Below are 16,155 nucleotides of genomic sequence, written 5' to 3'. Positions count from 1 at the left end.
CGAGGCAGGGCCAAGGGCACAAGCTGGGAGGCACCCGTCAGGGGCCACCGTCGCCACACTGGGGGGCGGCACGTGGCATCTGGGGCCTCAGCGCCTCGGAAGGAGCTCCATCCGGCGCCTGCCTCCCTCACCTCACTGACCGGTCCCCCCGAGACTCCAGCCACACGAGGGGGAAGCTCAGTGCCGGGCCCCCGATGGGCTCGGGAGGCCTGCCGAACGCGGGACACCACACAGCACACAAGTGACGCTCACCGAGGGACAGGCGCCCCCGTCCCACACCTTCTCTGCCGGTTCCCACCCTGCACCGTGCTGGGGCCACCGCCCTTGGTGACAGCCGGGGAAACCAAGTCCCGGCAAGGCTGCGACTCCCTGGGGTGCTCTGCCATCCGGACGCCTGTGGGGAACGTGCTCGTGCAGCCCACCCCCCTCTCTAAATGCCCGGAGACAGCGACACACGCCCCCCACGGGCACACAGGCACCCCCTCCAGGGGCCACGCCGTCCCCTGCACACACACGCTGGCGGAAAACAGCACTGCCGACCTTCACCGCTTTGCAAAGTCAGGCTGGAGCGCCACCTGCCAACCTTGCGTCAGGGCGACACCTACCGGCGGCCGCTTCTCACTCGCGCACAGCCCTGGACCCGAGGGTGCAAACTCGCAGACCCAGGTCCTGCCCGGGGCGGGGGCTGAGTTGCCCGCTGGGCCATCTGAGTCTGCGTATTCCCACGTGCCCCGAGGACGCGGCCCGCGTGGCACCGAGCTGGGGGGAGTCTCCCGGCACCGAGTATCTACCGAGAGGCCACGGAGCTGGCGGTGGGCGACCGTGCCCGGTAGCCCGGCCCCGTTTCCTCCTCGCGGCGACTCCAGCGGGCAGGCCTCGTGGCCTTGCTTTGCTCTTCGGACCCCGGTTTGGGAGAAGCAGAGTCTGTCCCACGTCTCGGTCCCGCGGGGAGGGGGTGGCAGCCCAGAATGGGAACGGTGGACGTCCGGGCCCGTGCTGTGTAGACGCGGCCTAACGGCCTCCCCCGAACAGGGGCTCGGAGAGCGTCGGGCGCTGTGAGTTCCTAGGGGCAGGCCCTGCGGCCCCACGCGGGACGCACGGACTCGCTCAAGGACGGTGGTGAAGGGGGCCGGGCAGCCGGGCAGGAGCCCAAGCGGGCATTTTCAGGAGGTTCGCCGAACACCGCCTCTCACGAGGTCCCTGCGGTGGGCGGGGCTCCCCCCCAACCAGGCGGTTGGGATGCACAGATGACACATGGAAGGGCCAGCGTCCCCAGACGTGACAGCGCCCCGGGGGAGGTGCCTGGGCCCCCCTGAGGTGAGAGGATTGACAACCCGGCTCCCTAGGAGTCTCCGCTCGAGCAGGAGAGGCCGACCTCCCACGTGGACCCCAGTCGGAGGCTCGCTGCTGCGGGACCAGATGCCCTGAGAGGGTGCGACTGCCCAGAACACACAGGGATGATGTCATAGCCTCCCGAGGCCGGAGCCAGGTGCGGGCTCTGCCCCCTCTAGCCTGCGGCCTGGGTGCCCGTGCAGAGGACAACACGTGATTCGCAGCCCTCGCCCCGGGACCGTCGCCTGAGCCCCGGGCCCCGCCGGCCACGCCCATCTCAGAGGCGGAAGCTGGGTCTCAGAGGACAGGCACCGGACAGAGCTGGGACTTGAACCCAGGCCTTCGGATGCCCTGTCATGTGCTGGCTTGATTATACCCTAGGCCGCAGCTGTCCCCGAAGAGGGACAGTCCACAGCTGGGCCGTGACCACTCGGGGCCCGCCACACGCCGGACAAAGGCTGGGGCTTCCGGGCCCTGGCCCGCCGAGGGGGGGTAGGCCTGAGTCGGGGGGCCGTGCGGGCAGGCGCACGGCTGCAAAGAGCGGCCCCCGAATCTCAAAGCCCAGAGCTGCCTCTCTCACGTCAGGCTGCCTTCTACACTGACTCCGGCCTCAAACCTCAGGGTCCCGGGACCCTCCTCGTCTCGTAGAAAGCCGTGGAAGGTGCCGGGGAAGGCAACGTGCCGGCCTGCGGTCAATCCTCTTGATAAAATATGCCTCGCTCACAAATCCTCCTCTGGGCAAATTGTTGTGCCCTCCTTCGGTGCCCGGTCAGCCCCTTGACAAAGGAACCGGCTTCCGCTGGGCCTGCAGGCCCTCCCACCCTGCCTGCCTTCACCCCCCAGTGGTCATCACCCCCCACCTTCTGTCGTCCCACCTGCCCTCGGCCCCCTCCTGTCCTTGCCCCCCAGTGGCCATCACCCCCCACCTTCTGTCGTCCCGCCTGCCCTTGGCCCCCTCCCACCCTTGCCCCCCAGTGGCCATCACCCCCCACCTTCTGTCGTCCCACCTGCCCTCGGCCCCCTCCTGTTCTTGCCCCCCAGTGGCCATCACCCCCCACCTTCCGTCGTCCCGCCTGCCCTGGGCCCCCTCCTGCCCTTGGCCCCCTCCTGCCCTTGGCCCCCTCCCACCCTTGCCCCCCAGTGGCCATCACCCCCCACCTTCCGTCGTCCTGCCTGCCCTTGGCCCCCTCCTGCCCTTGGCCCCCTCCCACCCTTGCCCCCCAGTGGCCATCACCCCCCACCTTCCGTCGTCCCGCCTGCCCTCGGCCCCCTCCTGCCCTCGGCCCCCTCCCGCCCTTGCCCCCCAGTGGCCATCACCCCCCACCTTCCGTCGTCCGGCCTGCCCTCACCCCCCAGTGTCCATAGTCCCCGCCCGCCTTCAAACTCCACCTGCCCTCGGCCCCCCGTCCTTGCCCCCTCCAGCCCTTGCACCCTCCGAGCTGGGCAGCAGCTGGAGGTCAGGTAGCAGCGGAACGACCTATGTCTCTGCGAGGGGAGCTGCAGCTCCGTCAGGGCAGTTGCGGGCTCTGAGCAGGTGACCGCCCGCCCGCCGTCCCCACCCGCTGTCCCCGCAGTGGCGCAGGCAGGGAGCAGGCTCACTCAGGCCAGTCAGGCTCTGCGATGGGGAGGGAAGCGAGAGGACATACAGTGACCCGACGCTCCAGGCCGCCGGAGTCCCCCTAAACTCTCAAAAAGTCCCTGCGGTTCCCGACGGCCTCGTCCAGTCTCCCTCCAGCACCTGCACCGACGCTGCCTGATTGGGGTTTGGAAACGTTCCGTCATCACAAGGAGACCTCAGCTGTGCTCACAGGCGTCCTGGCTGCGCTCCGATGGGGGCAGGGGGGACCCGGCTCAGGGCAGGGCGGGGGGACCAGGTTAGGGGATGGTGGGGGGACCCGGCTGGGGGCGGGGGGGGGGGGTCAGGTTAGGGGATGGTGGGGGGGACCCGGCTGGGGGCAGGGGGGGTCAGGTTAGGGGATGGTGGGGGGGACCCGGCTGGGGGATGGGGGGGGACCCGGCTGGGGGATGGGGGGGACCCGGCTGGGGGCAGGGGGGGACCAGGTTAGGGGATGGTGGGGGAGACCCGGCTGGGGGATGGGGGGGACCCAGCAGCGGCCAGGGGACCAGAATTCACAGGATGAGGGACACATTTCCCTGGACTCCTCTCCGGAGGGAGATTTAATGGCGATTTAATTGGCGAGGGATTTCAGTGTCTCACCTTAACACAAAGAGCTGTATTGGGGAGGGGGGGTACTAACTGCACATTTTAAAGACAAAACGTTTTAAAGCCGCTTCTGCGTTGTAGCCGTCATTGGCTGTTCGCGCTCTGCTCCCGGACCTCTGGGGGGACGGGCCTGTCATTCAAGCACACAACACCGAACGGCTCACTGCAGTCACCTGCCGTCCGTTAGGTCCCACTCGAGTGACACTCTGTGCCCTGTGACCGTCACCTGCCCATCCCCCTCCCCCAGCACCTGGCGGCCACCATGTCGACTCTCTGCTTCCACAAGTTGGACTTTCTCGATTCCACATATAAGTGAGAGGGTGGGGCGTCCGTCCTTCTGCGTCCGGCTCAGTTATCTTATCGCAGCGCCCTCCAGGCCCATCCGTGGCGTCACCCAGCTTGTTGGAGGCGTGGCCCCTGCCGTGACTAAGGCTCGAGGTCACTCCTCGGCCCGTTTTCTCTCGGAGAGAGTCAGCCTGGAGCAAGAGGGTGAGGGCTCGTGTGCACACCGAGCCCTTGCCTCCCACCCCCTGGTTACCGGGGACCTGACGTTGTCAGCCCGGGTGGCCAGCCGGCAAATGACAGGTGACAGCTCTGACAGGTGCCCTGACGTCCCCAAGGTCATGTCCATGCTGAAAGGCGGGGCTAGAACTCAAACTAAGGAAGAGTCAGTGCCTACCACGCCCGTGCCTCATCCCCTGCGCCCCCGTCCTTGACCGTGATGGACAGTCCGTCAGACCAGGCAGCCTCTCAGTTCGCTTGGAGCATGGCTTTTTGTGCCAAAGGCCTCAATCTGCACAGCACTGGGACCATCAGCCACTGTTACCCTCTTTTAGACCAGGAAGAAAGTTCCAGAAGACTGACGCCACACCGGCGGTCGGGGCCCTGCTCCGAACGCAAATGCCATTCCGGGTGTGATGCCTCAGCTGAAAGCGGAGAATATTCTGCCCGTTACCACTGCAGTTCTGCCTGGCAGCCATCTGGGCACAGGGGAGGAGTAACGGCCCCACCACTCGGTGGTTTAAAAGAACAACCGTTCATCAGCTCGTGACCAGGTGCCCCAGCGACAGGCTGGGCCCCACGGGCTTCTCTCCCTGTCCGAGGGCGGCTGCTGCTCCGTGGGTCCACACCCACCCGCGTTTGGACTGGCCGACAGGCGGCTGGAGTTAACGGGGTTACGGGCCCGGTGCCTCCACCAACCCGGGTGTGCCCACCGTCTACGCGCCGGTGGCTGTGGCCTTTCCAGAGACGAGCCGGTGCGCAGGCGCTTTGGAGCCCCGGCTCGGGTCACGCTTGCCGTTGTCCCGGGCTCATCACAGGACCGACCCGTGTTCAAGGGACGGAGACGTGGGCTCTGCCCCCGGGGGAGGGGCAGAATTTGTGGCCATTTTTGCCGCCCGCCACGGTGGGTGTTCACAGGCATTTTCTGGGGTGCTTTCTCGTCCTCTGCTCGCTCCACCGGTGGCTGCACGCGTCTCTGTGGCCGTAATGGCCCCATACAGCCACGGTTCGTTTCCTGGGGACCCTCCTCCGTAGGCAGAGGTGGAGTCCCCGGGCAGGACCTGCGGCAGGCGTGTCTGCTTCCCCAGCTCCTAGCACAGGACCCGGTGAGGTTTACGCTGTGCGTCTGTTTTAAACAAATCACTGAATTTGTGGAACTGAATTAAAGGTGAAATGGCTGCGGGTGAGTGCGTTAATTAGACCCAAGATCTGAAAGTCCAGGTGGGCAGGGCACAAATTAGCAGAGCTTTCTAGAAGCATTCTCCTCAAAGCTCCCCGGACGCCCGCCTCGACCCAGCAGAACTTCCCGAGGATCACAAATGGGTGAGGCCTCCGGGCTTTCTTGGGTCATGGCCCCAGCGAGAAGCTGATGAAAATGAGAGCCCTTCTCCCAGAAGATGCGCCCCTCCCTGCGTGGCACCTGTCGGGGCTCGGTTGCGGAAAACAGGGTCCACGCCAGCCGGTTAGAACAGAAAGGGTTCACCGTGGGTGACCCCAGGGCGAGTGGAAGCGTTAGCGAGGCTGAAGAAACGGGTTCTGAGCTGCAGATTCGGGAGCGACTTTGAAAGCAAAACTGAGCCAACAAAGCCCCTTGCTCTTCGCTGACCCGAAGTCACCTGCTCAACCGGGAAGCTGCGAGCTTTGTCCTCCGGCTCCAGAGGCCGGCCACCACGGCCACCAGAAGAGAGTCTAGAGACAGCTCCCAGAAGTCACCAGCGGCGGTTGTCCCCCTGCCTTCTGCGCACTTTCAATTAGGCGAATCCCAGCTGGACCACTTGCTGCAAGGCCTTCCGGGAAACGCAGACCAGGAAGACACCAGAGGGAGCTGGGATGGGGGCCCCAACCTCTGTTCTCCATCCGCTCCCCACTCTCGCTCTTTTTCCAAGCAGCGCCTGCTCCCCAACGACCTACCGCGGCAGAGCAACCCCAAGTCAACAGCTGGGGGATGCGACGGCTGTCGCGAGTAAAAACCAGTGTGAAATCCTTGCTTAGGACGAAGCAGGCAGTATGGCAAGGACGAGATGAAGTAGGTCTGAATTTCTGAATTCGGTGGCGCCCTGTGGACGGTGGGGGTCAGGGTTACGATCTGTTTTGTTTGGAGAAACGAGCTCCAGTCATCCGCCTTTCTGAAGAGTGCCCCCTCCTAGACGCCCAGCTTCCTGCTCCTGGCCAATTGGAACAGCAGCCAGCTTTCGTCTAAATTTCCCCGGGAAGAGGGGGAGGGGAGGCAGAGAGGACCTCGGCCCATTTTCAGACAACGCGCCAGGGACCGCCGTCAGGGCGCAGACACGGGGCTTTGGCAAATGGGCACCTGCTAAGGCTTGAGCTGGCCAGGGACAGGGATCCTCCACGGCCTCAAAGGATCATGGAAAAGGCTACTGAGGGGCCCCGATCTGGGCCGGCTTGGGGGAAGGGAAGTTCTAGAACTTTCTACCCTCTCTCTGAGCACCTTAAATACACTTTGGGTCAATATATTAGGTCCATCTGTTAACTAAACATGACAATACACTCGTTCTTTCGTGCCATGCATTTACAAAGACACTTTTGTAAATGCATGCAAATGATGCATTTACAAAGACACTTTTTAGAAATCTCTAAATCTTTACAAAATAGATCCTGCTTTGTGGCGGAGACACATAGGAAGCATAACCTGCAAAGACCCACTCAGATATCAAAAGGAAACGCCTATGCCGGGGACGCCCAAAGTGGGGTCCCCGGGCCGGCAGCATCGGCATCGCCTTGGGAACCTTAGTTAGAAGGGGATCTCTTGCTGCTCAGAAATGCTGGGCGTTGGGGGAGGGGCAGCACTTGGTGTTTCAACAAGCCTTCCGGATGATTCTGGTGCACGTCAGGTCGCAGAGCCGCTGGTTCGTGCCAACGCCTAGTGCGGCAAAGCTCTGACAAAATGCCCTGCACGTGCGGTTTCGCAGAGATGGGGACAGAGACGGGGACAGAGAGACATAAGGATAGAGATAGACATACGTACAGGCATAAGGGTACAGATGGAGATGGGGAGTGTGTGTGTGTGTGTGTGTGTGTGGCAGGGAGGGAGGACTGGAGCCCAGGACTGATGCGCAGAGAGAACCTCAGAGAGCTGACGTGAGCTGCCCGAGCTGGGCCAGGGCTCCAAGTTCCCCCTTCTCCATCATTCCATCCTCCTTCAGAAAGGACGCTGAGAGGAGGAGAAGCCGATGATTTCTCAGCTGCGTCACGCAGACGTTTTCATTAAAATTCAGGCCTCCATCCCGCTGGAGCATCCCACAAAGGTTGTCGTGCGCTGAGATTGGGATCTCGCCCAACACGCTGGCCCACGGCACTCTGGGATCCACACCGTGCTGGGGACAGACCGGTACCCACCGCTGTCCCGCTCTTTACTCCTGACCTCGGACCGGCCGGCCGGCTCACCCCCACGGCAGGCAGGGAGCAAACGGGCAGACTTCGATACCACTAGTCAAGTCAGCTTGACTGCTACACGGCATGGTTTTTAGTTTTAAATCAGCCATTTTCCTCCTAAGTTGTCCCCTTTCCCTCAAGTACTGCGCTTGCAGAGTCAACATCGTCCGTAAACAGGCAGCCTCGGAGGTGGGGCAGCCTGGATGCACCCCGACTTCGGCCGGCGTGTGTGGCCATCTTGACCGTCGCCTGGGTCTGACCTCTTTTGGAGACATGGAAACTGAGGGTTTTTCTCTTCACCAAAATTCAGGAAATCAACTGGTTTTGGTTCAAAACGCCAAGTCACTTTCGACACGTTAATCCAGGATCTTACGCAGGATCTCTTCAGCTTCCTGTGGTGTCGCGCTTTGCGTAAAAACGAGCAGGGGAGCAGTGACTTTAACAGATGACATAGGAATCGATGACAGTGTTGTCTTTGTTTCCAAGTAGCATAAGACGTGTAATTGCCAGGTTCCAAAGCTAATCTCCCTTTCTCCCCACGTCTGAGAAACTTGAGTATGACATGGTCCCCAAGCACCCTGCCACTCCGTGAAGCCGCCCCCAGAAACTCCTCTGCACCTCAGAACATTCTCTGCACCTCTCTTTAAAACCATAGCATCTGGCTCCCAACAACTCTTGGTAAAGATTTGGTAATAATGACAGTTTCTTGAGCATGAATTACCCACAAGGTGAGTTTCTGAGCCTGTTATTTTCCCCATTTTGTGGATGAAGACACTGTGCCACATAGGAAGTTAAGTAACTTGGTCAAGGTCACAGAGCCTATTTGAACCAGGCTTCAGATACACGCAGTTTGACTAAAAACCTGTATACTTACACAGCATGGCCTCAGTATTTAACAGATGAGTGAAGAATGGAGGAATAAATAGGTAGATGACTGATGGATGGATCGTTGGTTGGAGGGATAGTTGGATGGATAGATGGATGGTTGAAGAGATGGATGGATGGATGGATGGAGTGATGGGTAGATGGCGATGGACGGATGGATGATGGATGGACGGATGATGGATGGATGGATGGATGATGGATGGATGACAGATGGTTGGATGGATGGATGGATGGATGATGGATAGATGGTTGGATGGATGGATAGATGATGGATGGATGGATGGATGGATGGATGGAGATGGATGGAGTGATGGATAGATGGTGATGGATGGATGGATGGAGGATGGATGGTTGGATGGATGGATGATGGATGGATGGATGGATGGTTGGATGGTTGGATGGTTGGATGGATGAATGAAAATAAAAACTAGGAACTAGTACCCTCAGATCATCTCTAGCCCAGCCTCTATATTCCTGAACAGCCCCCACTCAAGTACACAGACACAGGTTGGGCTGGGACAGTGAGTGCACCCACAGCTGCTGGGGCATCCTGCATCAGTTGGGGAGGGGCGCACTGCACTTGAAATTGTAGTTTGGCTAGGAAACCCTGGGAGTAGCAGAATGGCCCCAGTTGAGCCTTCCTGCAATCTCCCTCACTGCCCCTGCCCAGGTCAGAGCATCGTGATACCTGAAGTCACTCCTGGGGAATGACTGCCCCTGGGGTCTGAGCTGCCCGTACTGTGTGACACGCAGTAACCCAGCCAAGGATTAGGACCAATTCTCCAGGAATAGGAAAGTCATCTGGAGGCTGAGTTTATTGTGATTTACCCTAATCCCTCAACTGGCTTTTAACAAAGCAATGTTCAGCATCCAATTAAATTGTAATGGACTATTAGGATCACTAATTGTGTATTTAATAGGAGAAACTCACTCTTGAGTGGTTATGATTCATCGCATGTTGGATGCTGATAGTTACACTGCTCTGGAGAACACAGGCAAGCCAGATTTCTGGGTATGTGTGTATGGAACCTCTTATTGAGGACTCTTGAGGAACCTATTATTGAGGACTATTGGGGAGTCTATTAAGAGGACTCCCCTCTTGTCAAGGGGATACAAATGTGGATCGTTTTCCCAGTAGTTGCTTCTGACTATGCTGTCAGACCCTGTCTCACCCCTGCTCTTTCTCGTTGAACAGCAGGGAGTCCGGGGGAGAGCTCACCCGATTCTGTTGCTGTTGAGATACTTCTGGTTACTGTGGAGAGGATACTGGGGCCAGTCAACTGCCTGGGATTGAGCCTTAGGCGTATGGCCCCAGGTGCCTCCGTGTGTGTGTCCTCTAAATAGGGATAACTGTAACTCCTCCTTCTTCCATGATTGCAGTGCAGACTGAGGGGGTAACGTGTAGAGGGTTCTCAGGACAGGGCTGGCACAAAGCAAGTTACGCTTTTATTAGGGATGAGACAGCCTCATTATTTTTTTCTGCAACTTGGTCCTGTTTGTTTTAGGATTGTTAATGTCCTGTTTGATTCAGGCCTTTCTCCCTTAGTACCCCTCTCCCACGACGTTAGCCCTGACTTTTGCTCAGGCAAAGTAAGAAATGGATAAATGGATGTTTGGATGGGTGGGTGAATGGAGAGAAGGGGAGATGTTTGGATGGATGGATGGATGGATGGATAAATGGATGGATGGTGGATGGATGGATAGGTGGGTGGATGAATGAGTGAGTGGATGTGTGGATGGATGGGTGGGTGGGTGGTGAGTGGGCAGATGGATGGATGGGTGGACGGGTGGATGGATGGATAAATGGATGGATGGACAGATGGATGGATGGATGGATGGATGGATGGTTGAGTGGGCATATAGATGGATGGGTGGATGAGTAGATGGTGGATGGTGCATGGATGGGTGGGTGGGTGGGTGGTGAATGGGTGGGTGAGTGGGTGGATGGATGGATGGATGGACAGATGGATGGATGGATGGATGGATGGTTGAGTGGGCAGATGGATGGATGGGTGGATGGGTGGATGGGTGGATGGTGGATGGTGAACGGTGCATGGATGGATGGGTGGGTGAGTGGATGTCACATTTGATTCAAAGACCTTCTTCTATGTCCCCTTCCCACTGCCCAGCCCTGACTTCTGCCAGGGGAGCAGCTGAGTGAGGAGGGCAGAAGGGTTTGTTTATATCACGCCCCATCCTCTTGGCTGCACTGGGTGCTCAAATGTGCATAGGGTGGAGGCGGGGAGAAGAGATGGCTCCTTACCTGACTGTCCGGGGTGAGGACACCATCCCACCCTTGGTCAGTGTCGCTGCTGTGGTCTGTGGTCTGGCTGTGGCCACTTGTTGCGTGACTTCCAGGAGCTCCCACCCCTCCCCTTCAGGGGTCCCTGCCAGCAGCCCCTCTGGGAAGGAGGTTCCTAGTTCCATCACCTCTCATTCCTGGCTGCGAGGGCTCCTTGACCCTCACCTTACTTTGTGGTACCCAGGAAGCCCGAGTTTCCCCCTCATCCATGCTCTGAGCCCGCTTGGGGCCCCAGGCTCAGGAACGCCCCTCCACCCGTACCACTCAGGGCACCAAGGGCCGTGCTCGCCTGACGTCCCTGGACACACAGCGGGCAGGGGCTGAGAGACACCCAACTGGAGAACGTGCCCCTCTGCCCTTTCAGACATGTCCAGACCACGGGTGACTTCCTGGCCCCAGGGAAGGGGAGCTCCCCAGACCACGGAGGCCATGGCGGGGGGGGGGGGGGGGGGAGGCGCATGCAGGTGGTCTCAGACTTCCCCGAGCCCCACCCCCCAGGTGGTGGCCCAGCGGCCTGGGGTTTTCCAAGCCCAGAGAGCTGCTTCTTAGCCACCCGCTGTTCATGTGGAAGACCCTGACACCGCTCTGCACCATGACCAGGAGCCATTGTCTGGACAAACCTTCCGGAACAAAACTCCACTGCCCCGCTGGACCTCCTGGAAGGTTCCGGTAGCCCCATCTTGAATCACGCCGGGAGGTGCTCCCCGGAGCCTCCGAGAGGAAAGGGAATGGGCCGCCTGTGCCGGGGCAGGGCTGGGAGCTTCCAAATGGGGCCCCCTGGGGTGCCACGGGCGACCTTACACCGTCCACACCTCCCCCTACATCCCGCATCCACGTTCTGTTCCGAGAAAGCAAGCTCCGAGCAGCCTCTGGGGACAGGCTTGGAGGCCATCAGCCAAGAACAGCTGGGGGAGCTTGGCCAAGGGGAGAGACGACCAGAATCAGAGGCTTCCTTGGAGAGCCCGCGTCCCCAGCCCCAGGATGTTGGCTCTTTCTGCCACCTGCAGGCCTAGCCGCCTGGCCACCCAGGAAAAGGACGGCCCTCGGCCAATGGGACACCTGACAGATCGCCCTTTCTGAGGCACAAGCGTTAATGGGGGAGACCACACGGAAGGTCGGGAGACCCCACGTCCTGCTGATCTCTGGACGTGGGTGGCTCTCATCCTCTCTGAGCCCCAGCGACCCCGCCCCGCCTGGATTCTGGTGGCGCTCTATTCCTGGTTTAAACCCCCCTCGGCTCTTTCTTCCCCAGGAGGACTTTTCGCCAGTCAGGTGAGACGCGCCTTGCAGTGGACACTTGGGCAGTGATTTGTTTCTCTCCCGCCACATGGAACACGGGGTGGGAACCCACGAACCTCTCTGAGCCTCACGCCAGCACCCCCTGCACCCCAAAACCTCCCTTAGACACTCGCTGAGTTCAGGGGAGGCAGGGGCAACGCCTCTTATCTCTTCGTGCCGAGCACCAACATATGGCACCCGGTACACGTCGGTGCTCCCAAACTTTAGCCAGAGGATCTGGAGGGCGGGTGTGGGAGAGGGACGCGGGGACGACAGAATGTTCTTCTGTGCAAGTCGGCTGTTCTGGCGGCTGGGGTGTGGGGCAGAGATGCCCCTCTCGGCCAGGCTGGCTTCCGCTCTGGGGAACCTGCACGGGCTCACGGTGCTGATGGCAAAGACGTGGAGACGCGCGGCTCTATCAGGACCCTTCCGGAACAAAACCTCGCAGGTCCCGCTCGCTGGGTCACACCCGCTTTCGCAGCTGGCAGAACAGTGACTGGAGGAGGGGACCCGAGTGGTTCAAGGCCTCACAACTAGAGTGTGCCTGAGTTAGGACTCAGACGTGGGTCCTCTTGACTTCGACCCACCCCACCGCACGAACCCTCGCGGAGGGGGGCTCTTGGAAAGAACGAGAACGAGGGAGTGGATGAACGCATCCAATCCTCACGCTCTAAAGCTGGGTGTTTGGAAAAGCACATCTGAGACTAAGTCCAAGCGCAAAATTAGGGTTCACGTACACAGACAAGGAAAAGGTTAAATAGCCCCAACAAGTCACGTGATTGTGTCCCAGACCTCGTCTGCTCTAAAGAATCAACTTTAATTATCAACTAGATTAAACAGCAGTGAGATTTACTGGCCTCTTAACTAATGAGTCCTCAGGTGGAGTTCAGGCCTAGCTGGTTCAAGCAGCGCTGTGGTGGATCTCAGTCTCTCTCTTTTTCTTCCTCCTTCCCCACCCCAGGTTCTTCTGTGATGGCTTCGGTCTCAAGCAGTGTCCCCTTCACCTCGATCGTTGCTAGCAGCTCACACTGTCATCGAAGAGGCTGGTATCCTCATGGAGGGAGCGGCTGCCCAGCAGCCATGTCCTGGAAGTAAGTCTCCCTGGCCTGTCTTGCTGAGCTTTCCCTGGGACTTTTGAGTCAGGCTTTGGTCATACGTCCACCCTGGAAGGGCAGGGTGGGTATAAACCTCCCCCAAGCCACACCCAGGGGAGTATCCAGAAGGGAGAAAGAGTGCAGGACGATAAGGGTCCAGACCAGCTGTACCCCAAGCCTAACGCCTGTGACGTGCTGGGACCATGCCACTGGGCCATGCTGGGAAGGGGAGAAGCCGGGGCCGGGGCGGGCTGCCGGCTGTCAGGAAAGGCTATTGTCTGCACACCTCGCGGAGGAGCCTGTTGGCAGAGAAGACACCCCGCGCGTTGTCCTCTCTGGCCGGGCCGCGCTGTCCCGTCCCCGCATCCGGATCCTCTTTGGCGTGCCAGTGGAAGCTCGCGGTTTTCTTCCTGTGAGTCTCCCACGTCTTACGCGCCTGGCTTTCCTCCCCGGGTGTTGTGTTATCTTTCCCGAACGTTATTTCCTAGTTGGCTATGGCAGATCGTACCTTGTATCGCGTAGGGTTAGCTGGTTCCCGGGTGGTAAAGAAAAGCTCAAGGAAAACGTGTAGAACAAAAAAGGGCAGGCGATTTTTTTCATCTGACTGAGCTGGAAGCCCGAGGTCTGGCTGGCTTCAGGGCTCACGTGATAAAACCAAGCTTCAGTGCCTCGGTTTCCCCCCAGGGTGTGTCCCCGCGTGTATCGGTCCCGGAGGCACCAGCTGCTTTAGCGGCCAGCCCGCCGTGTCCACGGATCACCCCAACACCAGTGTGCTGAGTGTCTAAGGGTCTCAGTGCTTCTCCTCCGGGCAGGGCTTCTGGGACCCGGCCTCCAGCCATCTTCACCCCACGGCACCCAAGGTCAGCTGAAGGTCGGTCCGGTCTAGCCCGCGGGGAGGGAGCTTATGCGTCTACACTGGAAGCAGTGAGCGTCAAAAAGCGAACGGACAAACAAAATGGGGTCCCTCCGTGCAAGGGGGCGTCCTTCAGCAGTAACAGGGAAACAATTGCTGATCTTCGCACCACGTGGATGGACCTTGAAGACACACTCGGTGAGAGGAGCCAGTCCCGAAGGCCATGGGCCGCGTGATTTCTACTTATATAAAATGTCTGTGAGACGAAGATCCACAGAGACGGGAGGTAGGGGAGGGCGGGGAGAGTGAGGGCTGGTGGCGACCGGGTTCTTTCCGGGGTCATCAGAGCGGTGCTGGTGACAAGTTCCGTGAACACCTCAAACACCACCGGGTTACACGCTTTAAGTGGGACGCTTTCACGGCACGTGAGCTGTTAGTGAAGATTCTTTTTTAAGGGTGGGCCGAATATGCACACTGTCAGACAGACATCAGAGTTTGTCGCCAGCAGGCCCTCGCGGAAAGGTCTCGCACGGGAACAGAACCTCGTCCAGTGAGAACACGAACTAGAATACGGGAGGAGGGATCGCAATTAAAGCGCCCCCCAGAGCCCTGCCGACGGGACGCACCCCCAGCAGTGAGCGAGGGGGCCCGGCCCCCCACAAGCCGCCCCGGAGACGCGGGCGTGCCTCTCCACTTGGCAGGTGTCGAGCATAGCTTGCTCACGTTCCCCTTGTTCCCCGTAGCCGGTGCCATCTACAGTCCACCCGATTCCGAAGAAATCTCCCCGTGAGTTTGCACACCGGCCCACGATGTTCTCATCTACCTGCGTTTCTCCCTTCTGTTCATCTCTGTCATTCATTCACTCATTCATTTGTTCAACAAGTAACTGCCGACCGTCTTGGGGGACAGTGTGCCAAGACTCAGCAGGGAACAAAGCCCCTGCCCCGGCAGAGCGGGCGGTGCGGCCGGGGACAGACGATTCACAGACAGACAGACACTAGGTGGGGGTGATAGGAGCTCCCAGGGGTGAGTAGGGCAGAGTGGTGGGGGGTAGGGCCGTACGGTCAGGGAAGGGGCCCCGTACCAAAGGAAGTTGCAGCACAGACTTGAGCGCCGTGAGGAAGCCAGTCGGCAAGCAGCTGTCTGGGGCCCCCGTGTCCCGGGCAGCAGGACTGGCACGTGCAAAGGCCCCGGGTTGGGAGTGAGTCGGAGCAGCGTGCAGAGCAGGGGAGTGAGGGGCACAGTGCAGGGAGCATGACGTCACAGAGGCGGCGGCCGGGCAGGTCACACAGGCCAAGACCCAGTTGAGCCTGTGTGTCTCCTTCTGGGACGAGGGGCCACGGGGGACTGTTTTGCTTGTTGTGACAAAATATACACGGCACGGATTTCGCCGTCTTAACCGTGTCTAAGTGCCCGGCTCACCTGCACGAGGTGCGTTCCCGTTATTTCGCGACCGTCACCAACATCTGTCTCCAGAGCTGCCCCTCGTCCCCGACTGAACTTCTGTTCCCGCGACACACGGACCCCCGGCCCCTCCCCCCGCCCCGGCGCCCATCCGGTCTCTGTCTCTATAGGTCTGACGACTGCACGGACCTCGTAGGAGTGGGATCTCGCAGCATCTGTGACGGGCCCGGTTCCCTCAGCGTCACGTCCCCAGGGCTGTAAGCAGGTGCCAGAATCTCCTCCCTGGGGCTCACTACTGTTGCCTTGTGTGGATGGACCCCATCAGCAGGCGATGGACATGGGCGGTGTGGAGGCCGTGTGCACACGTTTCCCTGCTTGCGGTGCCTCCGGGCGAGCACCAGAGGCAGGACAGCTGCTCGCGTGGTGATTCTGTGCACGAAGCGTCCGACTTGCCCACGCTGTCGCCAACGCTTGTTTCCTGGGGTTTTTGTTTTCTAATAACCATCTTGGTGGCTGAGAGGTGTGTCGGTGAGGCTGCAGTGAGTGTCTCCTAAGCCACGAGTGCCGTGATGGCACCTGTGTCCCAAAGACCGCGCGGGCCGCTGGGTGGGAGGGGGCGGCTTGTCGCCAAGCCCAGAGGAGGCGGTGGAGGCATGGCCTCTGGGAGAGCAGCGGCATGTGGGACGTACTTGGACTCTGGATGTTGTTAGCGGGTAGAATCGACAGAATTTGCCAATCTTTTATGTGGGCCGTGGTCGTGAAGCATCAACAATGACTTCAGGGGTGCGGGGGGTGCCCGGGGGACTCAGTCGGTGGCATGTCCGACTCTTGGTCTTGGCTCAGGTCATGATCTCATGGTTCATGAGTCCGAGCCCCGCGTGGGGTGCCG

The sequence above is a fragment of the Panthera onca genome, chromosome D1, assembly GCF_046562875.1.
Source record: "Panthera onca isolate mPanOnc1 chromosome D1, mPanOnc1 haplotype 2, whole genome shotgun sequence".
NCBI lineage: Eukaryota > Metazoa > Chordata > Mammalia > Carnivora > Felidae > Panthera > Panthera onca.
This window is presented reverse-complemented; position numbering follows the sequence as displayed.